Raw genomic sequence first — 20,705 nt, forward strand, 5'->3', positions numbered from 1 at the left:
TTGTGGATGAGAAAGGAAGACATGGAGGAAGTGGAGAGAGGTTTGAGGGAAAGCTGTGTGTCATCGGCATAACACTGGAAATGAGGATAGAAGGAGATCAGGTGAGCAAGAGTGGCGAGATAGATGTTGAAGAGCCATGGTGATAGGAGAGAGCCCAGGCGGATGCCACAGGTTGAGCAGGTGGTGGAGCAGGAGAAATGGCCCATTTGCAGCTGGGAATAGTGGTTAGTGAAGAAGGAGGTCACATGAGGAAGTAATGGTTGACCGTGTCAAAGGCAGAGGAGATATCGAGGAAAATGAAAACAGCATTCGAGTTGGAGCCGAGATTTGCGAGCATGGTTTCACAGGTGTTCAGGAGAGCAGTTTCCGTGCCTCTGGAGGCCCGGAATCCAGATTGATGGTCACAAAGGCAACCAGAAAGATCAATGTGGAGGGTTAGTTGGGAGGGAATCAACTTTTCCAAGAGTTAACCCAGAAAGGGGGTAGTAGAAATAGGGTGATATAGTTAACCGGGCACGAGGGGTCAGCAGAAGGCTTTTTTAGGAGAGGGTGCACAAGGGAGTGAATGAGAGATAGAGAGAAAATATTAAACTTATTAAACCCATGTCCCTGTTCCCATGTAATCCATTTTCCGCCAGTGGTTCTGCCTGCTCTGTCGCTGTAGTTCCTCCTCTTCATAAATGGCTTATGCTTATTTGAGTTAAAGCCATAATATTGGCTGCTTTCAGCCTTATTTTCATGTTGGTTTCATCCGGGACTCTTTTGTCATTTTTATAGATGTCCTCATAGTGATTATGGTTTGGTAGTTTAAAGTGATTACGTCCAGGTTAACAGTGATTGCAGCCTGGTTTACAGTCATTCCGGCAAGGTTTTAGGTGGTGCTGAATATTGATGCAAATTGTTCAGTTCATGCTTTAGTTAATTTCAAAGTACTTGTAATCTTTCGGTATTAGTTGATGAACTAAATTCAAATGCAGTTATAGTGTTCATGCTATTTGTGTGTGTTCTAATTACTCATGCGGAATTAGTACACATGCTAATGTTGCTATGTTTGAACAACATATCTAGAGACTATCATTTTAGTATTAAAATTAGTTGACCAGTTTGTTCGCATTCCCCCTACACACGGAACGATGGTGATAGTGGTTAAAGAATGCTTACCTACCCTTCCACTATCTTCCTCATCCCCTAGCTCACTCCATATGCCTCCACCAGTAGCAACCCTTATCCTTTAGGATGCCGTAGATTAGGACTAAAAATACATCATTAAACTGGATACCTTAAACCGGTTCTGCAATGTTTTACAGTATTAAATTACTTTGTGGTACTTCACTTAGACAAAATAATGTAGTGCTTTTTTTACTGGGGACCCCCATACTCCATTTCCACCCTCCTGCTCCTGCCTCCACCATTCCCACCACCCTATACCTCCTAGCCCTTAATTCAAACACATATGGGTTTCTCATTAAAAAAACAAAAGAAAATCGAAAGTTAAGTACCACAAAGTAGCTCCCCCTGGACAAATCCTCACCAACCTTTTCAAAATAAGTAAATGGCCCACTCTGAATTATTTTGCAAAGTTTGATGCTATTTGGTCAAGGGGGGGACAAAGTTATAGGGGGGTCCCAAAATGTCTTTTTTTCCCATAGACATAATGGGAAAAAAACTTTGCTCACGCCTACAGCCCAAACACTGGATGGATTTTCACCATATTTGCAGCAAGAGCGGCGGCTTGGTCCCGAAAGCGCATGCTTTTGTTAATTTTGTGTAAATCCGTCCAGTAGTTTTTTTTTTTAAACGACCAAGACGTAAGACAAAAAAATGAGTGATATCTATGTCCGGTCCGTGGACTAATTTCCCTGTTCATTCCGCGGACTGGCCTCTGATTGGCTGCACTGTCCGCAGACTGGCCTCTGATTGGCCAGAAAAATTCACTGACTTTATTGGATGGTGAGTAAATGTGAAATGCGCCGGTTTTCCTAAAACACCCGCCATCTTGGATTTGCTGACTTTTTTGGAGTCCCCGGACAGCGCAGCAACATTTTTTTTTTAAAAGCAGCATTGTACTTGTCAACCTCAACAAACAATCTCTGGGGATGTGGTGGGTATGAGGATTGGATTGGATATGGCCATAAGAAGCCAAAAAACGGGTTGTTTCACCCCCAAAAGTCTGCAAACACTCTGGATGTCCTGGGACAGTCCTGTGGTGTTCGCGGACACTTCAGATGTCCTAGGACATCTGTACCTATTTCTGCATATCAGGGTTGGGGGAAAGCAGTTATTGGATGGCTTATAACATTTGCGCCACTCAATGAAACTGCATGTAATTTAGCAATTTTATTCTAGAACTAATCCTGAATGGTTTTGCAAATTTTTTGGGGGGATTCTGTCAAGAGGGGGCAAAATTAGAGGAGGGGTCCCAAAATATTGTAAAGGCATATAAATGTGGTGTCATTTGACGAATCTGCACAACATTTGGCAAAACGATTTTCCATCTAGATATGAATGGTTTTCTAAAGTTTGGAGGGATTTCCTCAAGAGGGGGTGAAATTAGTGGGGGCGGTTCCAACATTTTTTGATTTCTTATCAAACTTTCTTGCTATTTGACGAATGTGGGGAAAAGTTTTGAAAAAGATTATAGACCCAACCTTCAATGTTTGTGTAAAGACTGAAAGGATTTTGTCAAGTGGGGGCTAAGTTATATGACTATTCTATATAAAGTGTACATATTGACACTTTTTAAAAAATAAAACATTGGCGGACATTAAAGCATCGTTTTGCAAATGTGCCAGTGTTTTATTTTTTGACAAGTGTAATAATGTAGGTACAAAAAATAGTCATATACCTTTGGTGACTGAGATATAGCCTGTGGCCGTGGGCAGTAGCCAGATTGTCTGGGTCATGGCATAAGGTTATGACACGGACAATCTGGCTACTGGCCATAACTGCTAGGGACGAAAAATGGTGTTAAAGTGACTATGTCTACCTGGGACCAGCTATGTGGTAAAGTTATTTGAAGGTAGGATAGGTTTGAAAGGGAAAAAAAGTGCTTATGGTAATATGTATATAGGGTTTTGCAGGCTGCCATGGCAAGGGAAGAGGGGCTGTGTACGGAGCCCCGCCTTCTCTTTCCATGTTGGCTGTCTTGTAAAAGGATTTTTCTTCCTACAGCGGGACGCTTGAGGCATCCCGCTGTATGAAGAAAAATGTATGTTTTAGCACCCCAGGTTTCCGCTTTGGGAACCAGGGGTGCTAATGGCCTTTATCCCCCATTTCAGGGGCTGCAATGGACGATAATGGTCCGTAGCCCTCCTTATTTATTTATTTATTTGTAATGCACCAATGCCTGCAGACATCAGGCTGTGTGGTTACAGTATTTGTTGAGGAAGATGAGGTGGAGGAAGTGAGCTTACTACTTGCTGAGAAAGGAATAACCTTTCTGAGAGCATTGCGGTCATTGAATTTGGTGTGGTGGCGCATGGAGGTGGTCCCGTAGGAGTACTGTCCGGCTAGTCTGTGACATAGTACAAAATTGCACTCAGTGCATTTCACTTTGGTAGCTTTAGCCTTTGGTACACTCCCAACAGTAGGAAAGAACTGGCACACCCATGATTCGATCTTGGTGCTAGAAATAGGCCCTTCCTCTACCTCATCTTCTTGGTCCTCTGCATTGTCTTTGAAAGTACTGTGCTTTTTTTGTTGTGAAGGCCCTCCTGCTGGTGGTGGTGGTGGCTCTTGGGGAGGAGGGATGACAATAACTGATGCCATTTATAAGATTAATAGCAGTTTTGATAACATTCGTCCATGTATGTACTGTGTACTAGATTGGTAATGTATAATGAGTACGAACAGGTGTAGGGGGTGTGCAAGGGAAATTTTGAAGTTGAAAGTTACTAGACCTGTAGAAAATGCAGTTCCGAATTGTCCGCGAAGGACAGATCTTATTGTGAAGTGCGGACGGGTTCTCGGACACGTCATCATGTCGCGCACCAGCGTATGGTTATGTGGCACTGTCCGGATGTCCGCAATGAAGTTAGATGTTCGCAGACGTCTACGGATGCAAAACTAGTTGAAATAGTTACAAAATGTGTATAGAAGTGTTAAAAATGAGACACTTTGTAAATTGGACACAAATATTGTTATATTTGGTAATTCACGCACAAAAATAACTGCTGTGTTTCCGGCCTGCTTCTTCCCCTATATATGTACATCATAGGATGCGATTGAATTCTAAGGAAAGTAGTGTAAGAACATGTGAGAATAGCAATATCTATAAAAGTAATACCTTTTGAAAGTTAAGTTTCTGACTGTCAGTAAATAGATATGGCAGTGAACAAAAAAGAGGAGCTAGACATGTGATGTCATCAGTGATGTCATCAATGATATTTGTGATGTCATCTTTGATGTCCTGGGTGTTAGTTTTAGCAGTGCATGGTGGTGGCGCGAGTTATGGTTGCTTAGCTTCAGGGTTTTTTCGATTTTACTTGTAACCATAACATTCTTTTAATTACATTTTTTACTGAATTTCATAGGTTTTTATTAGTGCAACTTAACCATAACGTCCCTTTAACAAAGTATTTTCATTGAATATATATATATCAGTAAAGAAAACTTTGTTAAAGGGACGTTATGGTTAAGTTGCGCTACTAAAAACCTATGAAATTCAGTGAAAATACTTTGTTAAAGGGATGTTATGGTTCAAAGTAAAACCAAAAAAACCCTGAAATTCGGCAGTTATGGTAACATAAGCAGCCATAACTCGCGCCACCGTGCACTGCTAACACTAACACCCAGGACATCAAAGATGACATCACAAATGTCATTGATGACATCACTGATCTACTTTACAGGTATATACACATTCAGCTGTATACAGTGAAGCAGAAGCACATGTAGTGACTGGCGGGCAAATTACTGCCGGGGCGAGTCTTGGGCAGACAGCCATGGTTTGGCTTTGCTCTTAAAAGCAAGGAAGGAGGGTTCGGCTCTTAGAGGGTTTGGAAGTGAGTTCCATAATTTCACAGCCAAGACTGGGAAGCTACCCCCACCTGATCTTTGTAGCTTAAAGCGAGGTAATGCAAGGCAATTGACATGTGCAGATCTGAGGGGTATGTTGGTAGTGTGGTAGGCAAATCTGCAGGTCAGATAGCTTGGCGCTTGATTGCCAAGGCATTTGTGTGGCAGAGCAAGTGTTTTTTGTGAAACTCTTTGAGATACTGGGAGCTAGTGGAGGCTCCGTCTGGTGTCAGATATGTGATGGTTCCTAGGGATATTTAGTGTGTCTCTAATGGCATTGTTTTGAGTACTCTGTAATTTGTTGATATTGCATTGGTTAGTGTCTAAATAAAGGGCATTGCAATAATCGATTTTGGACATGACCAGGGTGCTGACTAGGGTACTACAGTTGACTAGTTTAAGGAAAGGTCAGCAGGCCATGATGAGCTTGCGAGTGTATTCTGCAGCCGAGGATACTGCGTTAGTTTGTCTAGCGAGGGATAGGGTGGAATCAAGATAAATACCTAGCATTTTAGTGTCGTTGGTAACTTTAATAATGTTACCATCAATGATGAATGATTTAAAAGAGGGGTCTAGTTTATTTAGTCTTTGATGAGAGTCCAAGATGAGAAGCTCTGTCTTTTCATCATCAAAACAGAGTTTGTGTTGAGCCATCCAGGCTTGAATGACTTGGTAGATAGTGTTTACTGCTAGTGTGTCAGCTGTGTGGTCGCCTGTAATGGGGATGAGTCTCTGGGTGTCATCAGCGTAATTTGTATAGGTGGCACCTCGATAATCCAAGATATCGAACAGTGGTTTGGTAAACACATTGTAAAGTGTAGGGGAGACACACGATCCTTGTGGTACCCTGCAGGGAACTGGTAGAGGTTCAGTGACAGTAGTAGGGGAGAAGACCCTCATGGACCTGTTATCCATAAATGAGCTAATCCATTCCATTGTGTCAGAGAAGTGGGCAGCTAGTTTGAGTTGTCGACAGAGGATTTGGTGATTTACCAGGTCGAACGCTGCTGATAAATTAAGAAGGAGTAAGAGGGCCAACTTGCCCTTGTCTTTTAGGTCTTCAATCTGGGTTTTTAGATAAATAAGGCCAGATAGGTTGCTCGATCCAAGATTTTTAACAGGAAAGGTATGGTCGTGATAGGCCTATAATTTGTAGGTATGCTTGCATCTGATGTAGGTTTTTTAAGAAGCGGGATAACCCACGCATCCTTTAAATTGTCTGGGACAATACCTGAGTTAAAAGATGAATTTATAAAGGCGGTGATGAATGGGGCTAAGCTATGCGCTGCCTCCTTGATAATGGGAGCTGGACATAAGTCACCCTGGCATTTGGAAGTCTTGAGATTGTTGATGATCTTTTTGACTTTTCGTGGTGGAGAAGGGCGAGAAGCGGAATGGCTTATGCATGTGTGTGCTAGATTTAGTTCTATCATGTTGGGTCTTATATTGCAGGTCAATCTGAAGGCAGATTTATTTATCATTGATTTTAGCTTGGAGTGTTGCTATTTTACCAAGGAATGCCTTCTGACTATTGGCACACCAGGTACTGTCTTTAGTACATGTGTCAGGTGGGGTGACTGGGGATTCCCATTCTTTTAAGATCTTAAACTACTCTTTAGTGTTTGATTTGGCTTGAAGGATACGCTTGTTATAAGTGTCCTTTTTGGCCTGGAGTATAGCATCTTTATAGCTCAAGGTGATTAGGGCAAAGCTAGCTTTGTTCGTTTAAGTAGGATTACTTTTCCAATGAGCTTCTATGTTGCATTTTTCTTCACGTAAGACTCTCAACTGCGGTGTGAACCAAGAGATGAGGTGAGCATGTGGTTTGGGTTTCCTAGATTTTATAGGAGCAATAAGGTTGAGAGCTTTCAGCATTGTCTGGTTAAGAATGTCTACCAGGACAGTAGGATCAGTAAAACAAGAAGTGAGTTCGTTGAGAGCTGGGAGGATAGTGGGAGTAGTTTCTTGCATGTTTTATCTCTCTTATTTCTTGTGGAGATTGCAGGTGCGATGTCCTGCGTGGTGCAGGCGTTTTTGCTAAGCTGCTAAAGGTGATTACATGATGGTCGGTCCAAGCACAAGGTTGGTTAGATTCCATATTGATTTTGCAGTTTAAATCAGCTAACCAGCCAAGGGTTCTACCCTTGATGTGTGTTGGTTCACTGATGCGTTGCGTAAAGCCTAAGTTTGAAAGCATAATGGTAACATATTATGATATTATGGGGTGGCGATAGCTGACCTATAGTTAAGGTGATTCGGACCATAGGAAACCCTCAGAATTCTATCCTTAATAACTTTTGATTTGAGTAATGGATTTGACAGAAATTTCAAAAGTGGTTAAGGACGTGTGCCCCACCCACCCCAGAGTGCAAAGTTTCATAAAGATTCATTAAAAATAAAAAAGTTATTAAGAAGCCAAAACATTTTTTGGGGCAAAAGTGCAGCCTACTTCCCATTAATTTTCGCACAGACAAACAAGGTCAATTTTTCCAAAGCGCACAGCCCAAACTGCTGGACGGATTTGGACCCGGTCTGAAACAACTTGGGCACGAAGCGTTGTCTCGTGATTCATGCATAGTTTGGGGTTATTCTGTGCAATAGTTATTTAAATACTTGACAGAGAAGGGGGTGCCCCCTTCCCAAAAATAGATAGCTATATCTCAGGGATTTACCAGAAACTGGGTTTTTTTTAGAAATAAAACTACCACCATCTTATTTTTCTCTCGATGCTAGAGATAACTGTGGCTATAGCCGAGGATATGGGAAAATGAAATGCAGGAAAAAGCTATTTGCATGTCAAAAACATGAAAATGCCATCAGGATAGAGGTGGGGGCGGGCGGTGGCTAGAGAGCACCAAGTGACATTTGGGAGTTGGAGGGGGTCCAGGGAGTGAGTTTTCAACACAAAGCTTTCTGTAGCATTAGCTATAGCCTTGAATAGCCAACATCTCAAAGCAAACTGCGTCACAGAAACAGTGGGTGTTGTGTGGGAAAAGGGGGAGAGCAGGGGTAGGTGAGGAGGTCATCTGGGGAGTGGGGGGAGCTGGCATAGATAAGGGCCTGTGGTGCAGGAAAGCATTTTTCATTACGCCCATTTTTCTGAAATTCCCAGCTATATTCAAGGCTATAAGGGACTATGGATAGCCGAGGGTACGTATAGGTCAGTATCCACGGTTAAATTTTTTTAAAAAAAAGATACTTTTACAGCAATAGTGACATTGGGGGTGAAAAATCACAGGCCATGGCCAGTGACACAATTGCCATTCAGGTCTCCAATTCATGCAGTAAACAAGACAGATTTTGCTTCGCTTCAAAATGAGGAAGGGGCCAGCAAGAGTTACAAAACCACATAAAGAAATAGTCTGGCACTTTCCTTGCTTTGAAGCTAAGCAGGGTCAGTCCTGCTTTGAAGCTAGGTAGGGTCAGTCCCGGACCAAATGGGCATCCAAATGATTTGTTTTTTTAAACCGTGCTACTGTCAGTTCTTGAATATTTTGCACCCCAAGACCATTTTTTGCCTTTTGCTGAATTGTATTCTGGTATTTGTTGTCTCCCACTCAATAATAAAAATAAATAGACATTTTTACAGCAACTGTGGGTTTCCCATCCCGGCAGTAACTGAGACAAACCCTGCTGAGCTTCAAAGCGAGCAAGGGGTCTGTCTGCCCCTTAAGGACACATTGGGCCTCATTACGAGGTGGGCGGTAAGGGATTGCCGGTACCGTAAAGGCACCGGTACTGGTAACCCCTTACCGCCCTATTACGAGTTCCCTTTGCGGGTCCTCCCTTAACGCCTGGTTTTATCAGGAGTTAAGGACGGGACCCGCAAAGGGACTTTGCGGTGCCGTTATTAGCACCTTCCCCTTTCTCATTGAGCCCCAACTCCTCCCACGTTCCCCAAAAAATGAGTATGGGACACACACAAGAAGCAAGGCGATTCTGCTGTTTATTAAAACAACGGCAGGGATGGGTCTAGGATCGTACGCGTCCGTCCAGACTCTCAAAATTCGTGGGGCTCGCTGGCCCTTTTTGCCGCAGTATGACGTGCTACTTGCGTCACCTGGGAAAGTTAGCGAAAAACCTATTGCCACTCCGGATTGGTTCCTCGAGTGGTAGGGTTAGTATACTATACATATAGAGAGCAATATTAGTGGTTGAGGATGAGTCAGGTGGTATACTTGGGTTGTCCCTTCTATTAGATAGCTGAAAATTGTTAAACGAAGACCCCTGATGATTGGCTAATGTTAGTGGCATCAGTGATGAGTACCCCCATGTTCTGATGGGTCCTCCCGCGAGCCCCCCAGTCTGGGACCATCGTTATTTTCCAGCTCGCGGTGTACCTGTCACTAGCAACAATGTGTAACTATGTGTTCGTGCAGACAATGTGCGGGTTTGCTCATAGGTGTCCATCTATCATTTCACTGTTCCAACCTGTGTCCCAGACGTGGGACCCAGGTGACTTCTTCCTCGTGGGTCTGGCACCTTGTCAGGTTGACTTGGTCACGTGTGGAGAGACCGTAGCTGGGGTGGAATTCTGCACATTTAAAGTTGTATTTTGCTTCTGTGTGCTTGGCTTTGCTTACAGGTGTGACCTTGGCGCCGGCTGGTAGCATACGAGTTGCAACATCGCCCCCTTGGCTGTGAGCTCTCGCTGGGCTCGTTCTGCGTGATCAGCACTTGTACTCTCGCTCATTCAGTGTTCATGGCGGTTCTTGCTTGCGGACTACTTGGGCCTAGTTCATGGGTGGGGATGTGTAATGCACGGCACCTGTGTTGCGGTTTGACATGGCTTCATAGGCAGTATTACGTCTTCTTTATATTCTCATCACGATGCGAGGGGTGGGAGAAGCGTCAGCAAGCGTATACGCGAGTGCTTAATGTGTCTTGCGTTTCTGCATTACTAAAAAACCTATGTGAAAAATAATAAAGATGCGCGTCAGTGGGTGTATCCGTCAACTACGTCATAGCACTGAATATATTCTTTGTGTGGGTTGGTGCGTGAGTGACCAGTGTGCATGGTGGCACATGTGTTCTTGGCAGTTGGCTAGGTAGTTATGGCATCTCTAGCGATCTGGGTGCTTGTTGTTGAGGTCTTAGTCGAGTTCATCCATGCCGCAGGTGTCGGCTTGAGTAGGGCAGGTTGGTGGGCATATCCTTATGTTCTTGAACCAGGGTATTTGGTCGTCTGGTAGATAGACAAATTCATCTCGTGGTGAGTTTCTGGGCCGCGATCCTCTAGGCCATGGTCACGAGGAGATTGGGGGGAGCTTTTTCTCCCATTCTCCCACTTCACTAGGATGGTATTTTACTTTGTGAGCCAGGCACTGAGCTAATTTGAGAAGCTTTTTTTGATTGTTAGGTAATATTTTTCTTTTGTGTTGTGATTTGGATTTGAAAACTTTCTTGCTTAAGTTCGGGAACCTTACTTTTGAAGTCATTTTATTTAGGAAGCCTTTATTTTGTTAGGGACACCTTTGATATTTTAGCTAAGAAACATTTTGTTTCTTTTTCTTTTTTATATTTTTATTTTGTTTAGGAGAACCTTTTTTTATTGTGAAAAATGGCAGGGATGCAGAGTGAGGAATCTGATGTAGTGCTGTCTCTGCAGGAGGAGCACAGCAATCTGGATCCAGTTGATGAGCTTTCTTGGGCTGAGGCATACAGACAATTCACCTCCTGTAGCAGATATTGCTGCTTCAGAAGTTGATAGTGATATTGGGGGTGATGAGGATGCTACCGTGGGTGATGAAGGTGATGGTGGTGATGGTGGGAATGGTGGGGACTCTAGTACAGAGAGAGGAGTGGAAACTAAGCAAGGGGCACAGCCTGGACCACAGAGTACAGAATGAGAGCAAGTACCACACGGTCAATATGAGAAAAGCCAGTACCTCAGGGGTCAAGAAGAGATTCAGTACTGCAGGCGTCCAAAGGAGGCATGAAGCCCATTGAGGGTTCAAGGAAGGCCGAGGAGTTCCTGCGGAAGAACCGGGAGCGCATGAAGATAGCTCCCCTTTTCACACTGACCTTTTGGCTCTGGGATTACTTTAAAGTCACTGATTTAGTTGGAGCATCAAAGCAATTGTGGTGCACACCTTTTGCCCAGGGCTAAAGACCATTAGGAGGGGGAATATCTCTACTACCCATTCACTGGATAAAATGGCATTCCTGAACCACCTTCAGCACTGGCTCTGGAGTGTGTGTGAAATGTCCACCCGAATCCTGTAATAGTGATGATTTTAAGACTGCAGCTGGGAAATTCCAGGAAGCAAGAGGGGGATGGCAAATCCATTGATGGAAGCGCAAACTTGTCCCAGCAGCGAGCAGTCCTGCTCATGCATTGACTAGTTGGTGCCTACCCGCAGAAGGTCCAGGCCAATCCCATGTACCATTCCGCAGAATTTGGGAGAAAGGGTCAATGTTCCGGAGGGCAGGTCCATTGAAAACATTGGCCAGCAAGTCAGAGAATTGTTCCTACGTGTGTGGCAGATTTTAAGCCAAAGACAATTGTTGCAGTATGTGGTAATGGCCGGTGCACTGCAACATTTTGAGAAACACCACCCTGAGAGATTTGCTGTGACGGAGTGGCATAGGGAAACTTTATAAATATTATTTTTTTTGTTTTTTGAGGTGCTTTATATGCTGTTTTCATTTTCTTTTACCATTCCTTAAAGAAAGTAACAAAATAAATACAAAAGATCAAAATTTGGAAAAATAACTCAAAGCCAAAAAATAAATATGCACAACATAACATTTTACACTTTGGTCATTTTGTAATGATTTGGGTGTAATTAAGCATTCAATTGAAGGTAGCAATTTGAAAAAAAAGGCATCCTACTTCAGGATGGAATTCCTTTGGACAGAATTAAAATGATATGACGTGCACTGGCACGTTAGTCTCTCTCTCCTCTTTTCGATAGGCAGTGCAACATTTGCAGGTATTAAACCTGTAAATAGGGGCAGTTATCTTTCCTAATGCAGTTCAACTCTTATAATAAGGACAATACTGTGCAATGCGCCGGAGAGCCATTCCACTGCAGAGCTGGCAGAAATGGTGTCGGAGGCGGGCGGGTGCCCTCCAGAGAGTCTCGAGGGATACCACAAGACAACCTCTGCCCAGCACACTGCCTGCCGGCGCAGGACAGAGAGTCATCGAAGGTGAGTGGTGGTAAACAGGAGATGCCATGTAGCAATGGGTCGGCATACGGATGCATGTAAGCGCGGTGCACAAGCGCCTCTTACCTGTTCTAGGAGAGTTGTGGACAGCGTCACAAATTTCTTGCATAGAAATGGGCTCATCCAAGGAGCTAAGGCCGTAAGCTGTGTAGGATTATTTAGCATGTTTTTGGAGTACAGCACCACTGCATGAGATCAATGTATTGCTATAATGCGGTACAAGCAATTGCACCATTTTTTTCTCCCGAAATACCACTGCTGCAGGAGACACATTAGAGGATTAATGAACTAATATAATTAACAGTACTAACATGATCTTAATTTATTAACATCATAATGTGTTCTCCAGAGCAAAATGAGGTGGAAAAAAACAGGCTCTGAAAGTCATTTTAAACGTGCACTTGGATTCATTTTTTTTTTCTGTTCACTGCGTTAGCTGGATGCGAAATCTGCATGCCAGGAAATGAGTAGATACAGTTTATAAACCATATAAACCAAGCCATTGTTAAAAGAGGAGGATAGATTAATGTGCATTTTCATTGGTGACACGTCACCTTAAGGGCTGTAACAGAGGTCTCTTGGTACATTTAGGAGAGGAAGAAAGGCAGAGGACATTTTACACAGCTCCGGGGAAGACCTGGCTGGAGTTTCTATGGGGTTTTCCTGATTGAGAGGTGCCTTCCCAGTCCATTGCTGACTTTCCCAGACTGAAGATTCCAGTCGATAAGCACGGCCTTGAGAGACCGCAGATGAGAACTGCATGTCCTCGCTGGGGTGCTTTGAAGGAAAGCCTTGAGCCATTTAAAGAAAGCGACCAGTCCGGGGAGTTTGCGTGCTAAACAGCTACAACTCGCTGGTAATTATCTTGCATGAAAGTGAGGGTGCGGTATGTGCATGAGACCTATTTTAGACAGGCAGCGTAGCGATAGCTTTTCACTGTGTTCAAATGACACATTTTAATTTTGCCAGCTGAAGGCAAAACAAACAATGTAATTTTTTCTCTCTCTTGTGCAAATATGAAATGATTTTCGTAGTGTGCTTGCATTTTGTCATTCTCATGTTTTTATTTCAGTAGAGGATTGTCTCACAAATGGTAATGTATCATTGTAAAATGAAATTGTGATAACACAGTCTGCCTAAAAGTCTGCCTAAAAGTATTTTTGTTTCTGTTTCATTTGGTGTCTAAAAAAAATATTATGCCATAGAGGGAATGATGCTTAAAGCACCAAGTTTCTATGCAGATAAAGTAATGTTATGAGCAATTATAAATAGCTCTGTGCGTGGTTCCACTCAGTGTATATATGTGTGTGTGATTTCTGAGTGGAACATAATGAAATAGTTTGCTGGACGTATATGAGTCAGCAGAAAGAGAGGCCTCTGTAAATAGTTTCACTAATGTAAATAAATTAGTGATTATACCACATGTTATTGTGAATACTTTATGGAAGCATAGCTCACTGGTGTAGATAAATCAGTGATAACAGCCATAAGTGGAATTCCATATGAAAATGTGGTGTTCTTGAATAATGTAGAAGCCTGAGGCCTCTAGAGATCACAAGAAAGAACAGTCTAAACAAAAGAAAGGGGTTTTGAATGTTGGGGCCACAAATAAAACAAAGAAATTATGCTCATCACTATACCACAACAAAATGCATACCAACTAAATGTATCTGTGTACTGAAATAATGCATATCCACTATATTACTATAATACCAAACCCAATCTGAATGCAAGGAGTGAGTATTGCTGAATTACTTTATTTTTGGCGGTAAGAAAATACCGCTAGGCCCCAAATCTACACAAAATACCCTACATATTTATGGTGCGTTGCAGGCCGGGAAAGTGATCATAGAGCACCTACTGGGCGTGGTAAGTGTGTCTCACACCGCCATCTGTACATTAAAGGGAACCCATTTTATAATAGCAGTGTGTCACTAAAAACGAATTTCAGAATGTCTCAAAGGGAAACCACATTCTCAGACCTAGTGCAATTTTTAGAGGCAAAGTTATTCGCACATGGGACGTGGTCATCAAACAGTACCTCAGAATGGCATGACCGCATTCAGGGTGAGGTGCAGAAAGAAAAACTAGACAATATTTTTGCAGAAGGCAGCCTAATTCAGGTCTGCCTTCTAAGGTTATTAAATGCAGCCGATAAAAATGTAGAGAAAGACTGTTTGATACAGCTATGCGCCAAAATCTGGTTTATTTTGAATAGGTCCTTGCGAATGCAAGAAAATGACACCCAGCTAATTAACAGGTTAAAGACTGACTTAGATGGGGCAAGTAAAAATCAGGAAATGTTAAGAGCAGAATTGGATGTATGCCAAAAAGACCTGCAGTTAAAATGCAGAGATGTTGATGTTCAATTGTCCAAAAGCAAGAAACAATTTGAGGACAGTGAACAATAATTGGTACACTTAAAAGCATTGGTAGACCACATTAGACAAGATAAAGATGAGGTTGTGTCAGAGATGCAGATTTTACAAAAAGAACATTATGAGAAAGATGTGGAACAAGAAATGGTTAAAATGCTCCAAGAAAGAGACAAGAGGAATAAAGAATTTAATTAGTGCCAAATGCAAATGTGCGACATGCAGGAGGTAATTAATAAAATGAGTGATGAAAACAACTATTTGCAAAACAAAGCAAACAGGCTCCTTAAAAAGTGTAAGGACTTAGAACAGCAAATGTGCATTCCCAGGTCCCAGGAGAGGCGGCAGGGTACCACATTCAATGGAGTTGAGGTGAATTCTATTTCTACCCAAAGGGCTAGTGCCCCAGTGACTGGGCCGGTGACTGAACTTGGTTGCAGCGCCCTTGGGGGATTTGATACTCCCACTGGGGGCCGCCACCAATCCCATACACCTGCAACCAGGGTTGAGTCACCAAGTAGTGCAATTCCATGATTGCAACAAGTAGCCCCATAAAGATAATGAAATCCATTAAAGCCCTGATCAAACCATTCAAAAAAGGAGGGGAATGCTGCATTGAGGATCACTTAGAAGCGCTTCATGACATTTTGAAAGCACTACAGATACCTAAGGAACAGTACAGGCAATATTTTCATTTAACTTTAGATGCCCTGACGGCCAGTATTATATAAGGATTGCATGAACAGCAGAATATGACATGGGCGGTGTTCGAAAAAGAGATCAGGCGTCATTTTTCTCCTTTCCAGTCATTGCAGGAGGCAAAGAAAGTTGCTTACACAATCACTGCTGGGCCTAATACATCTCCTCGCCAGTTTTTACAAGACTTAAAAAGAGCATTTTCTCGCTTTTATGTATCTTTTGACCCCAATTCCAATGAGTTTAAAACTGCCTACTTCTATGGGCTGCAGAAAGACATCATATCCCAATTGGTCCGTGAATTTGACCGTGACAAGTCCCTGGAATGAATTGTACACCAAGGCACAAAACTATATGAGGTACTATATTGTCAGGGTAGAGAAAGTGATAAAATGAGAGATACTAGACCTAAATCTAAAGAACCCTCAGCAACAGTGATGGAAATCAGGTCAGCCAAAATGTCCCTTGAGTCTGCCCAAAGTCCAAGTAAAAATAATTTGGCACCTGAACAGAGGGGTAATCAATAAAGGTCATCACACACTGCACCAATGTTCCAATCACATGATCCTAGTAATAGGGAGAGTTAAATCAGCCCAGGTACTTAGGAGATAGGCCCCGGGCAGGCTATCGACCTGATATGTCAGGTATGAACAATAACCAGAGACAAAATCAGGATCAAAGAAATGATGGTCCTTATCAGACATTGGGGACACAAAGCAGATTTGATCCCAATACCGTGATATATGGTAATCAGGATAGACCCCGATATGTGGATCGATTTGCTGATAATGGGAATCAACATAGGGGCCAGTACCCACAAACTGAGAGACAAGACATGAGACAGAACATGAATTACACTTCTCGTCAGTACAGTAATTCCCCACCAGGGGACTACAACCAAAGGATGGGTGCACCCCGCTCCCCTCTGCAAATGAATCAAGAGTTCAGGAACCATCCCAATAGAAATCATTGTCCTGAGAGGTATCAGAATAGATCCAATCAGGGAGAAAACAACCAATATTGAGCTAGGCCACAGAGAGAGGATTTTAGAGAGATGGAAAGATTCCAGTGCCTCGAGGCCCAAGTGAAAATGTTGGCTGAGCAAATAGGAAAGCTCTGCAGAACACAAGAACAGTCCTCAAAGGAGGGGGCAGATGGCCATAGCAATGATCGGGGGGCTTCTGAAAAGTGACTAAGTACTTATGATACCTGCAGCGCCGAAAAGACAGTTTGCTCTAATGTAATTTTGCATAATGACTCTGAGATGCCTAATGATTTAAAAGTGAAAATACCAGTACATGAACATGTAACAGAAAATGCAAATACTTCTAAAAGAGAGGTACGGTTTAACCTACAACTAAATCAAACATTGGCGATATGTACAAATGAAATAGGAAAACCTGAAAACCCAAAAGAACAAAGAGACAGGTTTAAGAAAAATGACTCATACATGGGGAATACCAGTGAACCGGGAGTACGTGGCGATACTATAACTCCTTCCCTGGGCAATCCAAATAATGACCAAACACAGGCAGGAAAAAGAAATACTCAAAAGGAGGGTATAGGTCAATCAGCTGAAGAATTCTTTGAACCACATATTTTTGAAGAGGTTAAAAGGGCTGGTACCATAATGAATAATCACAAATGCACAGAATTAGACAATGACAAATTGCCAAGTGATGTTGTTACACATGTTCAGTTGGAGGGCTGTAGTGGGACCTCTGATGATACCTGGATGGATGGGCGAACGGTGGCCACACTCCAAAAAACCTCTGAACATGGGGAAATGAATAATGTCTCTCACACAGGAATGAGCAAAAAGGAGGGAAAAATGTCTTTCCATTTACCAATGTGCTTAGCCAAAAGTGAAAAAGGCCTGAGAAAGGGAAGCCCTAAAATCAGTAAGAATTCGCATTTCCTATGTGTATTAGAGGAAGTTGAAGACAGGTATTATGCTCCCATCATTGTGGAAGAAAAATGCCATACATTTGCAATGATTGACACTGGCGCACAGGCCACTATTAAAGAATTAGTAAAGAGTATCAATGAAGGGAGATCCCCGCAGAATCAGATCACAGTAAAGGAGAATCAAGGTTCAGTGCATAATTTTAACGGGGAGGAGGTGCCTATTACAGGCGCCACCGAGGTTGACATAAAAATAGGTAAACACAGAATGAAAAAGGAGGTATTGGTCACATCCATTTGTGATATTCCATTTCTAATGGGAACAGATTGCCTGAAAAGATTATCTCCGCGCATAGATGGGGTGAATGGAGTACTGTGGTCCTTAACCAAAAAACCATTGAGACCTAAGAAACTAAAATCAAAAAACAGCAAAATAAATAAATGTCACACCGTTGCAAAAACAAATGATGCAGTGGAGGTGTATCTCCAGAATAGTTGCATACCTAGCGTCACTGTTATATTGATGTGTCAAGACAAGATGCAGAGTGAAAATAAAAAATTACCTGTACAAATATACTTAGACCCAAGGAAAGATTGGCAAACTGCCATAGATGAGCACACCTTACGTTTTTATTTAAAAGAGAAGACATGCAAACAGAATACTGCTCCTAGAGCAGGTTCAGAAAAACACATTACCACTCTTGCTGAAATACACATGGAAGATGAACAACCATGGGTTCATGTTGGGATAAATGACTATTCTGAAACAATAAAAGCCACTTTAGCGCTTGAACAGGAATGGAGCTTCTTTAAGGAGAAATTGTTGCAAAAAATAATGGAAAGGAGGAGAACCCGAAATTTAGGATTAAAAACCAGTATGTCTCTGGTTTGGACGGTCCAGACTTTGAAAACCGAATTGCAGGTAGATGCATGCTGAAAATTAGCATTGGACATAAAACAATTTACCATAATGTTTGGATAGTGTGTGGAACACAAAAGGACTTTTACATGGGCAATTACATCAGGCACAGAATGTGTATGGTGCTAGATTTCCTTAATCAAAAGATATGGTCATGCATAGGTGGGCCGGCACCTGAATTTGAAGATAAAAGAAGGGCTTATCATTGCGCACAGCTGGTCCCTTATGCAATTGAATTACAAATGAGGAAAGATACTGTTATCCCTGCATTCACAAAGCAGTTTGCAATAAAACTGAAATGCAAAAATGGACAGCAGATAAAAGATTCTGATGCATTTGTATGTCTGAATGAATCCATAAAACAGCAAGGCCTCGATTATGAATACATCCCATTGGTAGATGTGGGTGAAGGGTCTGTAAAAATTATGGTGAATAATAAAGGTTATCAGAATATTCATTTAGGGGAAAGGTCCCCAGTAGGAATGGCCATACAAAATCACATTACACAGCAGATCTAAATAACATGGTGATTGGAAATATACCTGAAAAGTATGTAGATGCCAAGGGTGAATTGCCAGAATACCTGGACTCTCAGCCCACAGGGATATTTTGAATTCATTCTGTGTACCATTATGATTCAAGCGAGACAGTGTGCTGTCATCAAGAGGATTGCATAACATTTAACTTAAATGAAAATGAAATAGAAAATCAGCCCATTGAAGTGGAAGCTGATATGCCAAAACATTTAAATGTGGCAGCTTTACAAAGAGACACAGCCACACAATTAGAGGAAAGCGCTGCGAATCCCATGCCAGAACATTTTCCAGAATTCCCCAAAATGGTAGAGGAGCAGATTTTGTTAGCGGATGCATGTGACAACGAGGAGGATAGGAATGAATTGAGGAAGATATATATAGAGTTTAAAGATGTATTAGCAAAAGATGCTTATGATTGTGGGTTAACTAATTTACATGTGGCCACAATTGCGGAAGGGTGTAGCAGAAGCCCAGTATTTGTACGCCAGTATAGACTACCGCTGGCATGTTTAGAATCATTGGCAGAGATTATTAAAAATGTGGAGTTGCGGGGAATCATCAGGTCCATTCATAGCACATCCAATACACCTATATTATGTGTGTTAAAACCAAACGGTCAATGGCGACTGTGTGCAGATTTGAGAGAGTTAAATAAAAGAGTGCCAGTATCCAGATGGCCACGGCCTTTCATTGATCAGGGATTAGCTCAGGTACATGGTTCAAAAGTGGTCACCACATTAGATCTCACCTCTGGATATTGGTGTGTGCCATTGGCAGAGGAGATACAGAATTTATTTTCCTTTTCATTTGATAAGACTCAATACGCATGGGTTAGAACTCCATTCGGGTACGTCAATAGTGGGAGTGAATTTGACATATTTTTGAGGAAGGCTATGCCTGATGCAGCAGAAAGAGGAACCATAATTTATGTGGATGATGTCCTGATAAAAAATGATAGCTCGAAAAGCCATTTTGATGAAATAAGACATGTTCTTGGCCAATTGCAGAAAGCAGGCGCCAAAGTATCTTTACAAAAAGCACAATTGTGCAAGAAAAAGGTGAATTTTCTAGGCCATGAAGTGACTGAACATGGACTAAATCCACAAAAGAAGAAAATAGAGGCCATACAGAAACTAAAAGATCCTAAAAATGTGAAAGGGGTAAAAAGTTTATTAGGAATGACAGGCTATAACAGAAAGTTAATTGAAAATTATGCTGAAATCACTCAACCATTGACTAAACTGCTTAAACTGAATACACCCTGGAAATGGGAAAAAGAGCAGTCTGAGGCAGTGGCTAAATTAAAGGAATGTCTTGTAAAGGCACCATGTTTAGCATATCCCATAAAAGACAGGGATTTCTTTATAGAAATAGGTTTCTCTGAACATTGTATGTCAGCAGTGTTATCACAAAAACATGATTTGAATCTCAAAACCATTGCATATGCAAGTAAGGCATTTTCCCAAGTTGAAATTAAATTCAATGAATGTGAAAAGGCCCTATTAACCACTGTGTGGGCGCTACAACATTTCCGCTCCATTGTTCAGGGAGAAAAGGTGATTATTGAGACAAATCATCAACCTTTGCAATTTTTAGAGAGTAAAAGAATTAGGTCAGGTAATTTAGCGCAGTCCAGAATCACTTCATGGACGCTAGCATTACAAGGTTTTCCTGTAGAAGTGAGATATGGCCAAAATAAAAAAAAACCAATTGCTCAAGGTTTAGCAGGTTTACATGACTGTGCAGCTGAACCAGTATCAAATGAAATAGAAGTGGAACCTAATTGGCAGGAATTTTAACAATCACCACATAAAGTTTTTGATGAAAAAACATGCAAAGACTTAACTGTATATGTTGATGGTTGTGCCTTTCACATTGAAAATGACAGTGATAAACAATTAGGGTCAGGAATAGGGAATGTCTGGTTGAAGTGTGAAGGTGTCCTGAGTATAGGGATGAGAATTGGTGCTAGGAGTAGTCAGGTAGCGGAATTGGCAGCCATTTATAAAGCAATTGCTACTGCAGTTGATAATACATTCAGTGAAATTGTCCTGGTGACTGATTCTGATTACGCACAAAATAGCT

This window comes from Ambystoma mexicanum, chromosome 7q, assembly GCF_040938575.1.
Source record: "Ambystoma mexicanum isolate Mex_15411 chromosome 7q, UKY_AmexF1_1, whole genome shotgun sequence".
In the NCBI taxonomy this organism is placed as follows: domain Eukaryota; kingdom Metazoa; phylum Chordata; class Amphibia; order Caudata; family Ambystomatidae; genus Ambystoma; species Ambystoma mexicanum.